Source organism: Myxocyprinus asiaticus, chromosome 9 (assembly GCF_019703515.2).
Source record: "Myxocyprinus asiaticus isolate MX2 ecotype Aquarium Trade chromosome 9, UBuf_Myxa_2, whole genome shotgun sequence".
Taxonomy (NCBI): Eukaryota; Metazoa; Chordata; class Actinopteri; order Cypriniformes; family Catostomidae; genus Myxocyprinus; species Myxocyprinus asiaticus.
Genome location: NC_059352.1, coordinates 20,135,089 through 20,154,158, shown reverse-complemented (window position 1 = coordinate 20,154,158; position 19,070 = coordinate 20,135,089).

Genomic DNA, 19,070 nt, shown 5'->3' with positions numbered 1-19,070 from the left:
TAACTTTTTGTATGAGATGTGATTGCCTTGATGGAGGAGAAGATTTTCAGCAAATAGAACTTTGCGTTTCACTTCAGAAAACTTGGAATGCAGCACATGAATCACTTTTTTTAAATTTTTTTATAAATTATTGTGACTTTTTTTATCTGCCTGATATGTGTTTTATATTGTTGAGAAGAGGTTAGGATTAGGGATAGGGGTAGGACCTCAACAAATATCTATATAATAATATAGTGTAACTATACTAAAATATTTTGAATATAAATATAATAAAACATACATAATCCTCTGAAATGAGGTGAGAACATCACAAGATTGATGTTTCCCTTATGAGGCTGCCTTGGAATGGCTTATGTATTGCTGTCTCTGCATATTACATCAGCTGGGATAGGAGAAAGTATTTTAACATTGAAAAAACAAAATACGCTTTCAACTTTAAGGTAACTTGGTATAAATAAGACTGTGTCCGTTATGAGCTGTTTTATAGATATATTTCATTTAATTAAAAAAATCCCCAGGTAATATTGGTTTAATGACATGGGCAATAAACTATAAAGATGGTCTCATAACAGCCTTTCTACAATTCTCTCTCATGCTGAATCTAGTTGTTATTACCTGGCTGACCACCCTTTACAAGGTTCCCCTTTTACAAGGTCCCCCCCCCACACACACACACACCCCCGCATCCAATCTCTGTTATGCTTTTTCTCAATTTTAGAACTCATACTGAAATTGAATTAAAGATCTCAAGATCCAATCAAAGACAATTAGATGTATTATTTGCATAACTAACTGTCCTTTTATCAGAGAAAATCACAGTTACAGTACTTTCTATAGTGGCCATTGCTGACCACAGGCTGTCTGAGGAGTTATGAGTCTTTCAAAGAGTTTTTGAAATGTCTATAATTTCAGACAAATTGTCAGTCTCTTTGAATTAGGTTTTCCTTTTGTGAAACATGACTAAAAAAGTAGAATGGTTAATTAAGCTGAAGGGTTAACATTTGTAAGAGACAATGCATTATATTTGAAATTGTGCAAACTGGTGTGGACATAGACAAAAAGAAGCTGTTAACATATGAAGATATAAGCGTCTCTATTTCTGTCTTATAATTTGCTGATAACAGCTGGCAAGAATTCCAGTGATGGAAAATTGTGTGAATATGTGCATGGGATAGTGTATATGTTAGTTTGTGTGACTGTGTGTGTGCAACTAAGAGACCAGTGTAGAGACAGATAGGAGAGAGAGAGTCTGCCTGTGAGATAAACCGACAGGAGGTGATAAATTCATAACAGATTTGTGCAACCACAATTCTGAGGGATTCAGAGGTTGGCCTCAAATAAGGTGACATGTGTGACTGGGATTTCATCTCCTTGAACTTGCCATGCTGCCGCAAAGAGACGGCTTCTGATAAGATGCCTCCTGGAAAGTCAGACATAAAGGGATGTGTTGTCGTCTGTTAGCCGGATCACCCACAGAGGGGAATTTGAGGAAGGTATTAAGTTGATTTAAAACAATTATACAGCTTAAATGGTTTATTAGCAGCATCATGAACATACTCATCCATGGAAGCTCTATCTTTTACATACTGACATTTAGTAATTTGACAGGATTTTTTAAAGGTGCAATAATCAAATTGATTCTCTTTTAACTGACAATTGAACATGAAATTAAATTCCTCCTTTGGGTCATTGTTTTGTTCATGTTTGGAAAACCCATCACCGAGCATAGCACTTTACAATACAACTAGGGACGTGCTATCAATATAAGAAAGGTAAGCAGTGCTTACCTAACAGAAGGGTGAAAAGAAAAAGGACACTATGAAATATTTAAATATAAAGTAATTGTTAATATAAACTACTCTTTTCGTTCAAATTTGTCATCTTTCATCTCAGTTGAGCAGCACAGACAGTTATTCATGTATTCGCTTTGGCGCCACCCTCAGGTATAAGCACTTTATGTTATGCTTTCTCTGATTTAAAGCATTGTTGGCCACCCTTTCATTCATTACTGTACATTTATTCAAACTGAATCATGCCCGCTACAAATAGCCAAAGCATGCTTACCAAAATGAGTAAGCCAATCAGAAGCTCCTTCCTTCAGTCACACTATCTGATAAGCTAGATTTTTGTTTTCAACACATTCAAGTTGAAAAACGTGCCTCAACACCTTAAAGTTCATGTAACTAAAATGGATATAGTGTAAGCATCGGCAGCCTACGGGGATTTCACAAAGTTGATTTCAATGGAATCGAGAAAGAGAGGCTATCGAAACTTCAACAAGCGGGCGACTTTTACAACAAAGTGATGACGAGGCTGAATCCAGCTCCTTATTCGCCAGCTCCTTATTCGCCGAAATAACCGTTCCACCTTAAAAATGGTGGATGGCATATAGGACCTCCCATTTATTTACACTGGCTGTTTTTTTTAAGGTACAGCTTCACTGAAAATCTGAGGCTGTGATCGGCAGGTATTTGAATAGACTGTTGACATACATTTGTACATAAATTTTTACAGCATCATTTTTAATTGAACGTTTCTATAAAAGGTGCTTGTGACCATTTTTAAGCTAAGGAAGACTGTGCCTTATATATGACCCATCCAATATTCCACGTTCATGTGAAAGTCTGTGTAAAGATGACATTAGACAAAGTTTGCTACTGAGATTTGATTTTCTTTATCACTTTTATTATGAATCATCTAACATGTCATGTGTAACAATACTCACATACAGTATCTAACTCACACAATTTTTAAAGGCTTTATTTCTGTAAATTTGGTGCCATAATGTGACGTAGAAAAGTTGATAAAAGGTGATAATATTAACATTACACTTGCTTGTAGATGTCTTTAGTTATGAACCCAAGAACATAGACATATTGGAGCAGAATATGTCTACAGCACCTATATCGTAGGCTTTCTTTTATCATAAGATATCAACTACAGAGCAATGCAGTTTAATTACAGTATACGGCTAGTGCCAAAATACATACACTCTAAAGTAAAACAATAATGTTCTTGCCAGTCTGGGATCATAGTAGGAGAGAGAAAATAACAGACTTACGAAATTAAACATTACATCATCATTTGTGTATTTCTATATATACTTACATTTTCTATTTTTATTTGTTTATTTATTTTATTTATTTATTTTTATCTGTCTTGTTGTATTGTTTGTGCACTGGAAGCTTCTGTCACCAAGCAAAATTCCTTGTATGTGTAAGCATACTTGGCAATAAAGGTCATTCTGATTCTGACTGTGATCATTTTCAAGATATATGAATCCAACAACATAATATAAAATAGGTAAAGTATATTGCCTGTCCAATATCGTATATCCAAATACTGTAATACCCATAACTGTAAAATACAATTAATAATATTATTATTACACAGCGATACACAGGTACAGTGTATGCCAGTGCCTATTTGCATGGCTATTTTATTTCAAATAATCTAAAAAAAATCAGAGAACATTGTGCCATGGAGGGACTCATACACAAACGAAATGAGCAAAACCACCATAACAGTGTCACCCACAGGTACAGTATATGCTGATTTTGCCAATCTGCAGAGTCCATAATTATATTATTTCAAATATTCTCGAAAAACCAAGACCATAGTGGGCTAGATAAATACATTCACTAAAAAAAAAAAAAAAATATCATGCATTAAGTCATATTCTGGTGTGTTATATTTGAATTATGATCCTCGGAACACCGCAATCCACAGGTACAGTATATGCCAATTGAGCAAATCTGCAGAGCCCTTAACTACTTTTTTTCAAATATTCTCAAAAAAACAAGATCGTAGTGGGCTAGATTAATACATTCACTAACAAAATCATGCATTGTGTCATATTCTGATGTAACATTATTCAAAAATGATCACCAGAACACAGCCATCCGTGCCAATCTACATAGCCCATAACAAATGTTTTTCAAATATTCTCAAAAATCCGAGACTGTAGTGGGCTAGATAAATACATTCACTAACAAAATCATGCATTACATCATATTCTGATGTGTTATGTTTGAAATATGATCCTCGGAACACCGCCATCCATAGGTACAGTATATGCCGATTGCGCAAATCTGCAGAGCCCATAACAATTTTTTTTCAACTATTCTAAAAAAAACGAGATTGTAGTGGGCTAGATAAATACATTCACTAACAAAATCAGGCATTACATCATATTCTGATGTAACATTTTTGAAAAATGATCACCAGAACACAGCCATCCGTGTCAATCTACATAGCCCATAACTATTTTTTTATTTTATTTTTATTTTTTTAAATGTTCTCAAAAATCCAAAACTGTAGTGGGCTAGATAAATACATTCACTAAAGAAATCATGCATTACGTCATATTCTGATGTAACATTATAAAAAAAAAATTATCACCAGAACAGCCAATCTACATATATATATATATATATATATATATATATATATATATATATATATATATATATATATATATATACTCTCAAGGTACACTAATACATCTTCTTAATGACTTTAGATTCTAACTTTTACAAATCAAAACTTTATGGAACTTTTTACCAAACATAATGTCCTAATTATTTGTTCTATAAAATTCTCTACCAGAACAATTTTAATCAGTCAAAGAGCTGGACAAGTGTAACTTTTTAGTGTTACTTTACTTCTGGTAGCTCAACGTAGACGGTCAACACACTCTCAAGGTACACTTAACACATCTTCTTAATGACTTTAGATTCTAAATTTTACAAATAAAAACATTATGGTCAGTCAAAGAGCTGGACAAATGTAACTTTTTATTTCCTCCATATTGGTGACTGCACTGGAGAGGAGAGAGCAGGTTCCCTGTCTGTCACTCACTCGACGTTGAGTCGATGTAATGACACTAGGGGTTTGATCTTAAGAGCCCCAATCACCTTTGCTTAAAATAGAAAAGGCCAATGAAAACTGGCGAGTGGAATTTACATGCCACTCTCCGCCCCAGACATACGGGTATAAAAGGAGATGGTGTGCATCACTCATTCAGATTTTTTCTTCAGAGCCAAATGCATGTGTGTTCGTCCTCTCACTCTTTGCTACACTGCTGGATTCTTATGGCGCATATCATTGGTCACCCTCACACGGTTGAGTGCTGTGTTTCCCCTGGGCGCTGCAGGTGCTAAAAGAGTATATTAGAAAGAGTATATTTCCTTCTAAAAGAGCTCGTGCAAACGTTTGGCATCTTTTTAAAGATGACACTATGATGTTGCGCTACTGGATGTGGCCATTATCTCTCCCCTCCGGATAATCATGAAATCTGCCTTGAGTGTCTGGGGCGCCAGCACGCCAAGGCGGCTTTCGTGGAAGGGTTATGTTCTCATTGTGAGAGCATGCCCATGAGAACGTTGTGGTCGCATCTCACTTCTTTCTTCATGAAGCAAGGAGCCACCGTGGCTGCTCCCCAACCCAGTCCGTCCTGGGCTGACGCTCAGCTGGCCGGGTCGGCAAGCACCACGGGCGATCTGGATGTGGACATGGGAGCATTTCCACCGGCTCAGCCCCCGCAGACCTCCCATCCCCCAGCAAGCTCGTTCTGTCCAGACGAGCTGTCGAGCGATGCAGGTGGTCTGCCTCAGGGTGGGTGCTCCTGACAGTAGCACCTCCCTGGCACATTCCCCTGAGGCAGGACCTTCTCACTCAGAGGCAAGGCACGCTCCAGCACCTGCGGCCAGACCTCTGGAATCTCCACGTCTGGCTCCTGGATGCGACGCGGAAGACCTAGCAGGACTTCCACCAGCGGTGGTAGACATGATCACTCAGGCCAGGGCCCCCTCTACAAGGCGGCTGTATGCCTTGAAGTGCTGTCTTTTCGCTAACTGGTGTTCTTCCTGTGGGAAAGACCCACAGAGATGTGCCGTTGGGTCTGTGCTGTCTTTTCTTCAGGAAGGGCTGGAGAGATGGCTGTCTCCCTCTACCCTGAAATTGTATGTGGCTGCCATAGCAGCTCACCATGATACACTGGACGGCAGTCCCTCACGACAGCGTGACCTGATCAACAGGTTCCTCAAAGGCGTGAGGAGATTGAATCCTCCTAGACCACACCTGATCCCCTCTTGGGATCTCTCTGTGGTCCTACCTCTCTACAGAGAGCCCCGTTTGAGCCCCTTGAGCAGGCCGAGCTCAGCACTCTGTCTCTGAAGATGGCCCTCCTGGTGGCGCTCACTTCCATCAAGAGGGTGGGAGACCTGCAGGTGCTCTCTATTACCAGTGAATGCCTGGAGTTCGGGCCGGCACACTCTCACATGATCTTGAGACCCCGGCCCGGTTACATGCCCAAAGTTCCCACCACTCCTTTTTGGGACCAGGTGGTGAACCTGCAAGTGCTCCCTTCAGAGGAGGAAGACCCGGCCTTGTCATTGCTGTGTCCAGTTCGCACCCCGTGCATCTATCTGGACCGCACGCAGAGCTTTAGACACTTGGAGCAGCTCTTTGTCTGTTTTGGAGGACAGCAGAAGGGGAAAGCTGTCTCCAAGCAGAGGTTGGCCCATTGGATTGTGGATGCCATTTCTCTCACATACCAGTCTCAGGACTTTCCGTGCCCTTTGGGGGTCCGGGCACACTCCACTAGAGGTGTTGCATCCTCCTGGGCACTGGCAAACGGGGCCTATCTAGCAGACATATGCAGAGCTGTGGGTTGGGCTATGCACAATACCTTTGCGAGGTTTTATAACCTATGCATAGACACGGTTTCGACCCGAGTGTTACGCGGTAACAGCAGGTAGACTGGGCGGCCGGTTGGGTGTACCGCTTGCATTGCGCCTTTCCCCTTTTTCAAAGGTGATAATGTGCGCTTTTTGTCCACAACAGTTCCCCGTACCAGTGAACTCCGGATGCCTCTTTAATTCTTTAGAATTAACGAACTCGGCGGAGGAGTCACGCCACCAGGCCCAGTACTCGTGGTATTCCCCTTTTCAGGTGAGCCCGTGTGCTTGGGTTCAGTGCTCAGTTTCCACTGTTCGGTTTCCCCCTTAGGTGAAACCTGTGGTTCCCCTCGTCAGAGCTTTCTCTGTCTCGGCCACTGTGCTGCGTACCCTCTCTGTAGATAGGATCCTCCTGTGGTATCATTCCATATGTGTACTTCCCTGTTGGTAAGTCCATTTGAAGTATGCTCCACATGTTAACCTCCCTCCGGCAGGATGTGGTCTCCGTAGTGCTCTCCTTCCTGGAGAAGAAAGAGCACTTCCCAGCACTATTCTAGAAAGTGCTCGGCGGGAGATTGCTTAACAGCAAATTAAGAAAGGCACCGCCGGTAGCCTACTTGGGTAAGTGCCTTCTCCCCCCTTAATGGGACTAGGGAGATGCCTTACCTAACTCGCTGGAAGGTCACGACATGGTTGAGCGCTCACTGTGAAGCATGCAGCATATTGCCCATGTCCACTCTTCCGTGCCTCATGACATGTTCAGTGCCTGCGGCATTTCCTATAGGAAACCCTAGTGTCACTACATCGACACAACGTCGAGTGAGTGACAGACAGGGAACATCTTGGTTACTGATGTAACCTCTGTTCCTTGATGGAGGGAACGAGACGTTGTGTCCCTCCTGCCGCGGCACTGAACCGGCCACTGACATGGCCGGGACTCTCAATTGGCTCCTCAGCATAAATCTGAATGAGTGATGCACGCCATCTCCTTTTATACCTGTATGTCCGAGGTGGAGAGTGGCATGCAAATTCCACTCGCCAATTTTCATTGGCCTTTTCTATTTCTAGTAAAGGTGATTGGGGCTCTCAAGTTCGAACCCCTAGTGTCACTACATCGAAACAGCATCTTGTTCCCTCTATCAGGGAACAGAGGTTACATCAGTAACCAAGACGTTTTCAGTTGCCCTTAGACGTCTAAACTGAGGACCATTTTAATAAAAAGTCTCTCTTTGGCATAACCATGTAATTTATATGATTTAAAGATACACTATATTGCCAAAAGTATTCACTCACCCATCCAAATAATTGAATTCAGGTGTTCCAATCACTTTCATGGCCACAGGTGTATAAAATGAAGCACCTAGGCATGCAGACTGCTTCTACAAACATTTGTGAAAGAATGGGCCACTCTCAGGAGCTCAGTGAATTCCAGCATGGTACTGTGATAGGATGCCACCTGTGCAACATGTCCAGTCGTGAAATTTCCTCGCTACTAAATATTCCACAGTCAACTGTCAGTAGTATTATAACAAAGTGGAAGCGATTGGGAATGACAGCAACTCAGCCACGAAGTGTTAGGCCACGTAAAATGACAGAGCGGGGTCAGTGGATGCTGAGGCGCATAGTGCGCAGAGGTCGCCAACTTTCTGCAGAGTCAATCGCTACAGACCTCCAAAGTTCATGTGGCCTTCAGATTAGCTAAAGAACAGTGCGTAGAGAGCTTCATGGAATGGGTTTCCATGGCCGAGTAGCTGCATCCAAGCCATACATCACCAAGTGCAATGCAAAGCGTCGGATGCAGTGGTGTAAAGCACGCCGCCACTGGACTCTAGAGCAGTGGAGATGCGTTCTCTGGAGTGACGAATCACGCTTCTCCATCTGGCAATCTGATGGACGAGCCTGGGTTTGGCAGTTGCCAGGAGAACGGTACTTGTCTGACTGAATTGTGCCAACTGTGAAGTTTGGTGGAGGGGGGATTATGGTGTGGGGTTGTTTTTCAGGAGCTGGGCTTGGCCCCTTAGTTCCAGTGAAAGGAACTCTGAATGCTTCAGCATACCAAGAGATTTTGGACAATTCCATGCACCCAACTTTGTGGGAACAGTTTGGGGATGGCCCCTTCCTGTTCCAACATGACTGCGCACCAGTGCACAAAGCAAGGTCCATAAAGACATGGATGAGCGATTTTGGTGTGGAAGAACTTGACTGGCCTGCACAAAGTCCTTACCTCAACCCGATAGAGCACCTTTGGGATGAATTAGAGCGAAGACTGCGAGCCAGGCCTTCTCGTCCAACATCAGTGTCTGACCTCACAAATGCGCTTCTGGAAGAATGGTCAACAATTCCCATAAACACACTCCTAAACCTTGTGGAAAGCCTTCCCAGAAGAGCTGAAGATGTTATAGCTGCAAAGGGTGGGCCGACGTCATATTAAACCCTATGGATTAAGAATGGGATGTCACTTAAGTTCATATGCGTCTAAAGGCAGATGAGTGAATACTTTTGGCAATATAGTGTACATGACCATTCATGTTACTTAAACTAAAATTCTGGCATCATGTCCTGAAAATGGAATTAATGTTTTTCATTTTTATTGTTATCTCGGGTATCAATCCCACCAGCAGTATGCAGCATATCCCTGACTTAAATGGTATAGAAGACCACAGGTAACTACTTCTATCCTCTTCACCACTAAGCAAGTAAGTGATGGAGATATTAAATTTTTTATCCAAAATTTGTTTACCCAAAAGCTAGCCTGGGAATTCATATCACTTTTTTCACATTGAAATCATCATGAACATCATGTATCATGAGCAACATGAACAGTCATAACACATTTAATTTTAAGTGTGATCTCCCCCAGCCTTTAGAGGGTGCTTCTTTCGGTAAATATTTGATCATTATTAGACAACAGGTAGCTTAGAAGAAAATGGTATTGAGGTAAGGTCAACTGACAATCAATATAGAAATAATTGTTCTTGGATGTTTCGATTACTACATTTAAAGTAAATACAGCTAATATATTATGTGTAATGTATCTTTATTGTTTTAAAGCATACTACAGTCATTCTGAGAAAGCTTGAGGAATTGAACTGATGTCAAGCAGAAAGATGATTTAGCACTGAATTTTTAAGTTTTATTGTAGGAAAGTAGACTATTATATATTTTGGGAAACACAGTCATATTGGTATGAATGCCCAGCACAGACTCATGACAACTCACAATAATTTGTATGATAGATCCAGTGTCTGGACCACTCTCCCGCCGGAAAACATATATTCTTAAAATATTAGATGACTTCTGAACACTTGTAATGACTTGGCACATGTTTGTAATACATCTTTGTTGTCATTGTGTTTTGTTTTGTTTTTTTAATAAATGATTGTGACTGTAAATTATTGTCTGCCTGTTACATGTTCCATATTACTTTTTCCACCAGATATAGGTACAGCTGATTAAATTCGTAGAATTAAACGCATAGTCAATACCTAATACCATTATGTAGATTGGCACGGATGGCTGTGTTCTGGTGATAATTTTTAAATATTTGAAATAATATAATTATGGGCTCTGCAGATTGCCGCAATTGGTATATACTATACCTGTGGATGGCAATGTTTCGAGGATCATATTTCAAACATAACACATCAGAACATGATGTAATGCTTGATTTCGTTAATGAATTTATTTATCTAGCCCACTACGGTCACAGATTATTGAGAATATTTGAAATAATATAATTATGGGCTATGTAGATTGACACGGACGGCTGTGTTCTGGTGATCATTTTTGAATAATGTTACATCAGAATATGACGTAATGCATGATTTTGTTAGTGAATGTATTTATCTAGCCCACTACAATCTTGTTTTTTTTTTAGAATATTTGAAATAATATAATTATGGGCTCTGCAGATAGGCGTGAATGTATTTATCTAGCCCACTAAGGTCTCGGATTTTTGAGAATATTTGAAAAAAATAAATATTAATGGGCTATGTAGATTTGGCAGGATGGCTGTGTTCTGGTGATCATTTTTTAATAATGTTACATCAGAATATGGCGTAATGCATGATTTTGTTAGTGAATTTAATTATCTTGCCCACAACGATCTCGGATTTTTGAGAATATTTAAAAGAAATATATATAATAATAATAATATTTATGGGCTATGAAGATTGGCAGGATGGCTGTGTTCTTGTGATAATTTTTTAATAATGTTACATCAGAATATGGCGTAATGCATGATTTTGTTAGTGAATATATTTATCTAGCCCATTACAGTCTAGTTTTTTTTTAGAATATTTGAAAAAAATTAGTTATGGGTTCTGCAGATTGGTGCAATCAGCATACACGTTACCTGTGTATTGCTCTGTTCAGAGAATCATATTGAAACAATGACTTATCAGAATATTATGAAACTGCTAATTTCATTAGTGTATGAGTCCCTCTATGCCACTACAATCTCATTTATTTTTTAGAATATTTGAAATAATATAATTATGGGCTCTGCAGATAGGCATAATCGGCATATACTGTACCTGTGGATGACGTTGTTCCGAGGATCATATTTAAAATATAAATTCTAAGTCAACAATCTACATCTATAACATTTCCACGACATTACACTCCCCCATATGTGTTTTGGGCACAACGTTTAATAATGTGTATTAAAAATCTTTGATGCTTTCCCAGTCTCAAAGCCCATGACACGTGCCTGAATGCAACATGTTTATGAGCAAATTGTGCATACTAATGATATGTTAGAATCAGCAAAATCTCAGCTGTGCGTTAACAAAGTCTTTTTAGCAAGTCAGTCCACTGGCGGCCATCTTTGGAACACTCTCGGGCAGCTATTTTTTCTATGTAAATAAGCAGCATACAATGATGACATTTGCTGATGATGGGGGACAGAGCAACAGGACGCCAGTCATTTAAGCAAATTATTTTTGATTGCTTTGGAACAGGCACAATGGTGGATGTTTTAAAGCATGTGGGGACCACAGACAAAGAGAGGGAAAGGTTAAAAATGTCCGTAAAAACACCAGCCAGCTGGTTCGCGCACGCTCTGATGACGTGGCCCGGAATGCCGTCTGGGCCCGCGCCTTTGATGATATTCACCCGTCGGAAGGATCGGGTTATATCCGCTACAGAGACGGAGAGTGAACTAACCTCTGTAGCTTCGGCCGTGAGAGCTCTCTCCGTGAGGGCGATGTTATTTCCCTCAAAACGAGCATAAAAAGTATTTAGCTCATCCGGGAGAGAGGCAGCGGTGTTCATGGTGGAGTTTTTATTCCCTTTAAAGTCCGTGATGATGTTAATTCCCTGCCACATGCTTCTAGAGTTGGTGATGTTAAACTGTCCTTCAATCTTGCTCCTGTACTGGCGTTTTGCGGTTCTGGTTTTTTCGGAGGGCATAACTGGCTTGTTTATGCTCCTCCGCATTCCCGGAATTAAAAGCGGAGGTCCGCACATTAAGTGTCGCGCGGACATCGCTATTAATCCAAGGTTTCTGATTCGGATAGATCCGTATTGTTCTGGTCGGAACAACATCCTCTACGCACTTTCTGATGAAACACATTACGCTATCAGCATAAAGCTCGATGTCGTCATCAGAGGCGGAACATCTCACAGTCCGTGTGATCAAAACAGTCTTGTAGCGTAGAATCTGATTGGTCCGACCAGCACTGGATCGTTCTGAGGGTGGGTGCTTCCTGTTTCAGTTTCTGCCTGTAAGCGGGCAGAAGCAGAATGGAAGAGTGGTCAGATTTGCCAAATGGCGGGCGGGGGAGGGATTTGTAGCCATCCGGAATGGAGAGTAGCAATGGTCCAAAACCCGGTCCCCTCGTGTGTTGAAACTAATGTGCTGGTGGTATTTTGGTGTGACTGATTTTAAACTGGCTTTATTAAAGTCCCCGGTCACAATGAATGCGGCCTCAGGGTGCGCGGTTTCCTGCTCACTTATTCTCCCATACATTTCCTTGAGTGCCCGGTCTGTGTCGGCTTGTGGGGGGGATGTACACAGCAGTGATAATGACCGCTGTGAATTCCCTCGATAACCAGAATGGTCGACACAGAAGCATGAGAAATTCCAGATCAGGAGAGCAGAAAGACTTGATAGAATGTACATTCCTCTGATCACACCAGGATTTGTTGATCATAAAACATACACCACCTCCTCTACTTTTACCTGAGAGGTCTTTCGCTCTGTCCGCCCGGTGCACGGAGAACCCCGCGGGTTCAATGGCTGAGTCTGGAATCTCCGCAGACATCCAAGTTTCCGTAAGGCAGATAATGCAGCAGTCCGTCGTCTCTCGTTGGAAAGAGATCCGCGCTTTCAGCTCGCGAGCTTGTTATCCAGAGACTGAACATTTGCCAGTAGAATAGTGGGTAGCGGGGGTCGATTTGCGCGGCGTCTTACTCTTATGAGAACACCGGCTCTGTTTCCCCTTTTCCTCCTGCGTTTCTGTGGCCGTGCTGCCCAGACAAAGGGCTCCGCTTGCGTGTTTGTAAACAGCGGGTCGGCATTGAGGAATTTGAAGTCCGGTTTACGGTGTGAAATTGCTGAACCAATGTCCAAAAGTGTTTGTCTGTCGTAGACAATAAGGCAGACAACATCCAATACAAAAAACATAAGAATTGTGAACAAAACAAACAAAACATTACTATGTTGTGTCGGAGCTCGCAACGCAGCAGCCATACTCGGCGCCATCTTGAGTCCAAACTCAACTGACTTGAATGGGGAAATACCAAAATCTCCAAAACAGTTGGTCAAGATTACCATCAAAGAACATATTTCAAATCGGAAGTAACATCTGACAACACTGGAATCATAAAATGTGCTTCTTTACCTCAGATTATGCAAAAAAAAAAAAAAAAAAAAAGACATTTTCCCGGCTTGTATAGCGAATGCACATGCACGTTCTGGAGTTCATTGACAGGCGATGTCTGTATCTAAAATGTGAATGGCTATGTCTTGTTTCGAAGGCTGCATGCTAGGTAGGACGTGTCCTTTGAAGGCTGCAGTATACCGAGTGTCCTCCTTTACACAAATCTTGTTTAAACGAGACGGACTTCATAGGACAAACGGAAACGGAACATAACATGGTTGCTATGACAGTGCACCACTCCTTAACAAGTGCGAGTGCTTTGAGTGTGAAGGTAACAAAGTCCCTTTAGAAGGGAATGTATGAGGTAAATTTTAGGGGAGTTATAAAGAAAATATATTTTACAGGTGTACTTTTAGTCTAATACTTTATTTTAATTATATATTAATATAATAATACATATTATGTACTCTGCACCCATCTACTGAGGTACTTCAACTTGGGAATTAACATTACTTGCATTTGAACATCATATTTACGGGCAAATTGGCGTTATTATTTTTAGACATTTCCGTTGAAGCAAAGAATTGTGGGTTGTGAGTGCCCACGAAGGATACACCTCATGCATCCTCCAAATTCCCGTGAAAGAAGGTTGCATTCGAAGAATGCATTCGAAGTGTCCTACTCGCTTTTATGAAACGAGACAGCCTTGATGACATATGCGGCCGAGAAATGCAACCTCCGGAGGACGCAGCCTTCCAAATGAGACACAGCCAATGATTCTTTTACCTGCAATGCTGGACTTCCTTTCTACATCCGTTGACCTTTGGGCATTCCAATTTCTCCCATTCATTTTAACAGAAGTGGTCCGTCTCTGCCAAATACTCTCTGGTGGTAAGAAAAAAATTGTGATGTCACCATTTTTATTCAATACTTTTAACTAAATTAATTATATGCTATGTGATATATGCAATATATCAATATTTGCTGAGAAAAGCCACCAAATTAAGATAATTAAAAGATTTTAAGTTATTGTGGCAGACAAAAGCATTGAATATTACAAAAAGTAAATTTATTGTTTGTTTTATTTCCATGCCATTTAACATAAGCCTATCACTTGCCTACAGTCCACAGCAATCTATTTTGCAATCTAGTTATTCAATATGTCGAGGTAGACTTAGGGGACGTTCACACAAGTCACTGTGACGAGGAGGAGGGTGTGGCCGGGCCGTGATGATGCATGCCTGGCGCAGAGTCTAATCAGCGGGAGAGAGATAAGGAGGGGCCGGGATGCCAGTTCAAGAGAGAGAGAGACACACGTGTGAGTGTGTGTGCGTGCGTGCGTGTGTACAGGTTTTGCTATACTTGTGAGGACCAAGTATTGAGAATCAACCTGTTCTGTGAGGACATTTCTGGTTGTGAGGACCTTTTGGGTGGTCCTCACAAGGGAAATGGCATATTAAATGATGTTGTTTTTTTTTTTTTTTTTTTTTTTTTTTGAAAATGTAAAAATGCAAAAAGATTTCTGTGAGGGTTAGGTTTAGGGTTAGGGTTAGGGGATAGAATCTATAGTTTGTACAGTATAAAAATCATTATGTCTATGGAGGGTCCTCACAAGTCTAGCAAAACCAATGTGTGTGTGTGTGTGTGTGTGTGTGTGGCGTCTTTGTTTTGTTTGCTGCCATGCACTTTTATGTTATGTCTGAGTTATGTCCTGTCATTAAAGTTTACGTTGCTGTTCAGCCAGTTCCCACATCCTCCTTTCCCTTAAGTAGAGACCTTGTCTGTTACAGTCACATTATTGCATTCTCTTTGCAATATTTTTAATTGTTTGTCTATGTGCACATGGACACAGAATCTTTGGCTGTTACATCTTGCTGGTTTTTGCATCTTGTGCCATGAGCAACACATTTTCAAGCTAAAAACAAATCAACTTTGAAAAACGCGACCACTGTTCCATTCCGCTCTATGTGGTTGTTTTTGAACGCAAGAACACATCCTGTGTGAATGGCTTCTCACTCATTCTGTGCTGCTTGCTCTCGGCACAGTTGGCTAGACATGTTGTCTGTGATTGACAGTGGGCTGCGCTGACTGTGGACTTGCAAAAACGTAGGTGGTATTTCAAGTTTGAATTGCTCCAATTGTTGGACAATCCCTTTTTACTGAATCTGGTGCGTGATTAATTACATTAATGTTTTGTAATTAATCACAAAATTTATATGAATGTGTTAAATTTGCAGCCCTAGTAAAATATGGCTGTATGTTGCTCAAAAACAATCTCCACCTGTTATGTTTTAGATCAGGTAGACCAGCAGATTCCTATTGAAAAGGTAATCACTCCGTGATCTCTCTTTCTCTCTCTCTCTCTCTCTCTCTCTCTCTCTCTCTCTCTCTCTCTCTCTCTCATAATTAGTGAATTAGAGATTTTCAATCTGGCACAGCAGGCAACTTCTGGCTGATAAGCCTTACAAGCACTTTTATCAGGCTATTCTAAGCAAAAAAACAAAACATGGGATGATGGGGAGAAAGGGAGAAAAATGATAATCCATTCTAAATCTATTTTATTAAGAATATTGTTCCCAGCTTTTCTTCAAATCTCTGTTCCTCTCATAAATGTCTGTGACTGTCACAATTTACCATGCTTCCTATTGCATTCTGAACTGGTTTGAACAAATTTTATGCAAGGTATTTCAGCGGTTTCAAACTCCAGACAATGGAGTTGTTAGCACAATGGATTCACTGGGTCATCAAAGTAATCTCAGTCTAACAAAAATGAAGTAAAAAAAAAATAAATAAATTGAATTCTTATCTTTTATCTTTATCTTTGCACTCTTCCAAAATAATACCCCACTTGCAGTCTTGCACTTTGCTGCTTGTATAAATGCATAAAACTAACATAATCTTTTAAAATTTCACTTGCAAACAAAAGCCCTCTTTCCACCATTGGGCCGAACGGTTCTGAGCATGGTAAGGAACTGTTCCAGCAGTAGCATTTCCACTTGAGCACAGTTCGGCATGGGACAATCACAAACCATTCTTGGCCCAGATTTCTCAGCACGGTTAGCTAACCGTGACCGTGCTCAACCATGCTGGTGGAATGGCTTTAGAGTATGTGGCGACTCTCGTTTGTCAATTTGACTACGCCAAGGTAACTCAATTTTTTGTAAGTAGCTGGCAAAGTTCGCTATGGTGAGGTTAATAAAATATAATAAAAAAATTGTGTATGTTTGGCGTACTGTATCTTCATGATGTTATGATGGAGTTTTATAAACTAGGTTCAGGAAGAGCAAGGTCATTAATCCGACCAATCACATCACCAGAGTAAGCGCATATAAACAGCCGCTTACCTCTATATGGTGTCGAGTCTTCCGGCATTCGGCCCCGCCCATTGCCCACGAATAGACCCAAGCAGTGACTCAGATCATCGGATGCAACTTCACTGCAAAGCATTCGCCTTCATCAGAACAGCTCTTCCATCCAAGCAATCCATCCAATTCAACAGAAGCTGCCACACAGCTCATTTGCTTTTGCAGTATTGACCGCTACCACGTTAAGTGTTACATTTTTACTCTGTCTTTATTTCTATGCTCCATTCGCCAAAGCATTTTATAGCTTGAAGTTGCTTCTGCAAACTGGCTGCTTTGGCACTGTATAAATGTGAAACAGCTCCCTACGACTGCTCATATGTTCTCTTATCTAAATTTCCCACCCGGAGCGACCAACTGCGTGAAGCTGCTTCCACAAACTGGCTGCTTCGGCACTGTATACATGTGAAACAGCTCTCTACGACTGTTCATATGTTCTCCTATCTAAATTTCCCACCCGGAGTGGCCGACTGCGTGAAGCTGCTTCCGCAAACTGGCTGCTTCGGCTCTGTATACATGTCAAACAGCTCCCTATGACTGCCTCAGCTAGCGGCCCACTCGACTCTCGATCTTCTTTGGCACTTCTTTGGCACATCTGCCCACCTCACACAAGATAAGCCAGCGACAGCCCCCCCCCCCCAGTAACTCGTTTTTTTACATTCTTTTGGGGAGCACAAAAGACTTCACAATATATTTCATCTTGTCTCAAACATAAGGATTAATAGACAACAGCTTGCTGGCCTGTTTTGCTGGCATCTTTTGGGGGGTATTCGAGCTCAGGTCAAGCCTTGAGCCTTTCAGCCAGGGCAGCAAGCCACACACATTTACACTGTCCTCTAAGCAGGATTACATTAACTTGCGAACTACTGAAATGATGGTTTAGCTTGTAGGTCTAAAGCTTTTTTGTCAGGGAGGTAGATTATGCTAGCTAGCTCATTAAAACTCAAATAATATATAATTATATTACTCATAATGTTTTGTTAATAAATGTACTTTTTAGCTAGTCTGGGAACTTTAACCTTTCTGTGTGTTTGTGTCTGGTGGCATACACAACCCCTCAGCAAATGATGGTAAACCTCTCACCTTTTTCTCTTTGCTTTCCTTTTTGCATCATGGCACATGTCTTTCCCATGCTTTAGCAGAGTAAAAATCAGGCATAGAAGCAGTCCTTAAAACTAGAATATGCGATATTCCTCCATACTAGCACACTCACTCCAATGCTTATCTCCCACGTTGTTGCCAGCTTACGTATTTGTTACATACATTCAAGCAACACAGCTAAGAAACCATAACCAGATCAGCATGGAATGGCATGGTTTCGCAAAGAGAACCGTTTGGCCTGATGGTGGAAAAGATGCTAATGTCTCTTAAAATGCTCAAATTCAAGCACATTTCACCTCCATGTCATCCCTGCAGAGATGCTAATAAGCAGAACTAAAAAGACTAAAAATATTTAAAAAAAAAAAAAAAAGATAAGAGCAACAGACATAAATGGCAGTAAATAACTTCCCCAAAATCTGTTCCTCAAAATAGTGCAAAAACTAAACTCAGTGATATTATGGGTCCATTAATGGCTGTCACTAATTTGCTTGGGTTCATTACTGGAGATACTCTCATAAGAAAAAAATCCTGCCTAATTTAATTGGGACATTTGCATTGTAATGACCCATGAGTTAATTTCCTGCTATTTTCAAATTTTATAGTCTTGAAACTCGATTAAAAGCTCAAAGTTAATGAACACATGAAATCAAGTCTTAAGTACAAAAATATTTAATAAAATATGACATTGTAACTAACATCTATCCTGTCTAAACACTCAATTAGAATTGTCTTTATTTTGTGTTTAATGACAGTGATCTTTTTTCATTGTGTTCTTTTTGACTTTTTTATCATTTGTAACATAACTGCTGAAGCTTCTGCAGTAACTTGTTCTCATAAACTGCTTGCAAAGAGATTCCAAACACAAAAATGCTGCAATTTTCGCCCCATATTTTTTGACTCTGGAAGACACCACATTTTCATATTTGAAAACTGTAAGAATGGCATAACACACATTGACAGACAGGCAGGCAGACAGGCAGGCAGGCAGACAGACAGAGAGACAGACAGACAGACAGATAGATAGATAAATAGATAGATAGATAGATAGATAGATAGATAGATAGATAGATTGATAGATAGATCTAGGGGTGTAACGGTTCAGA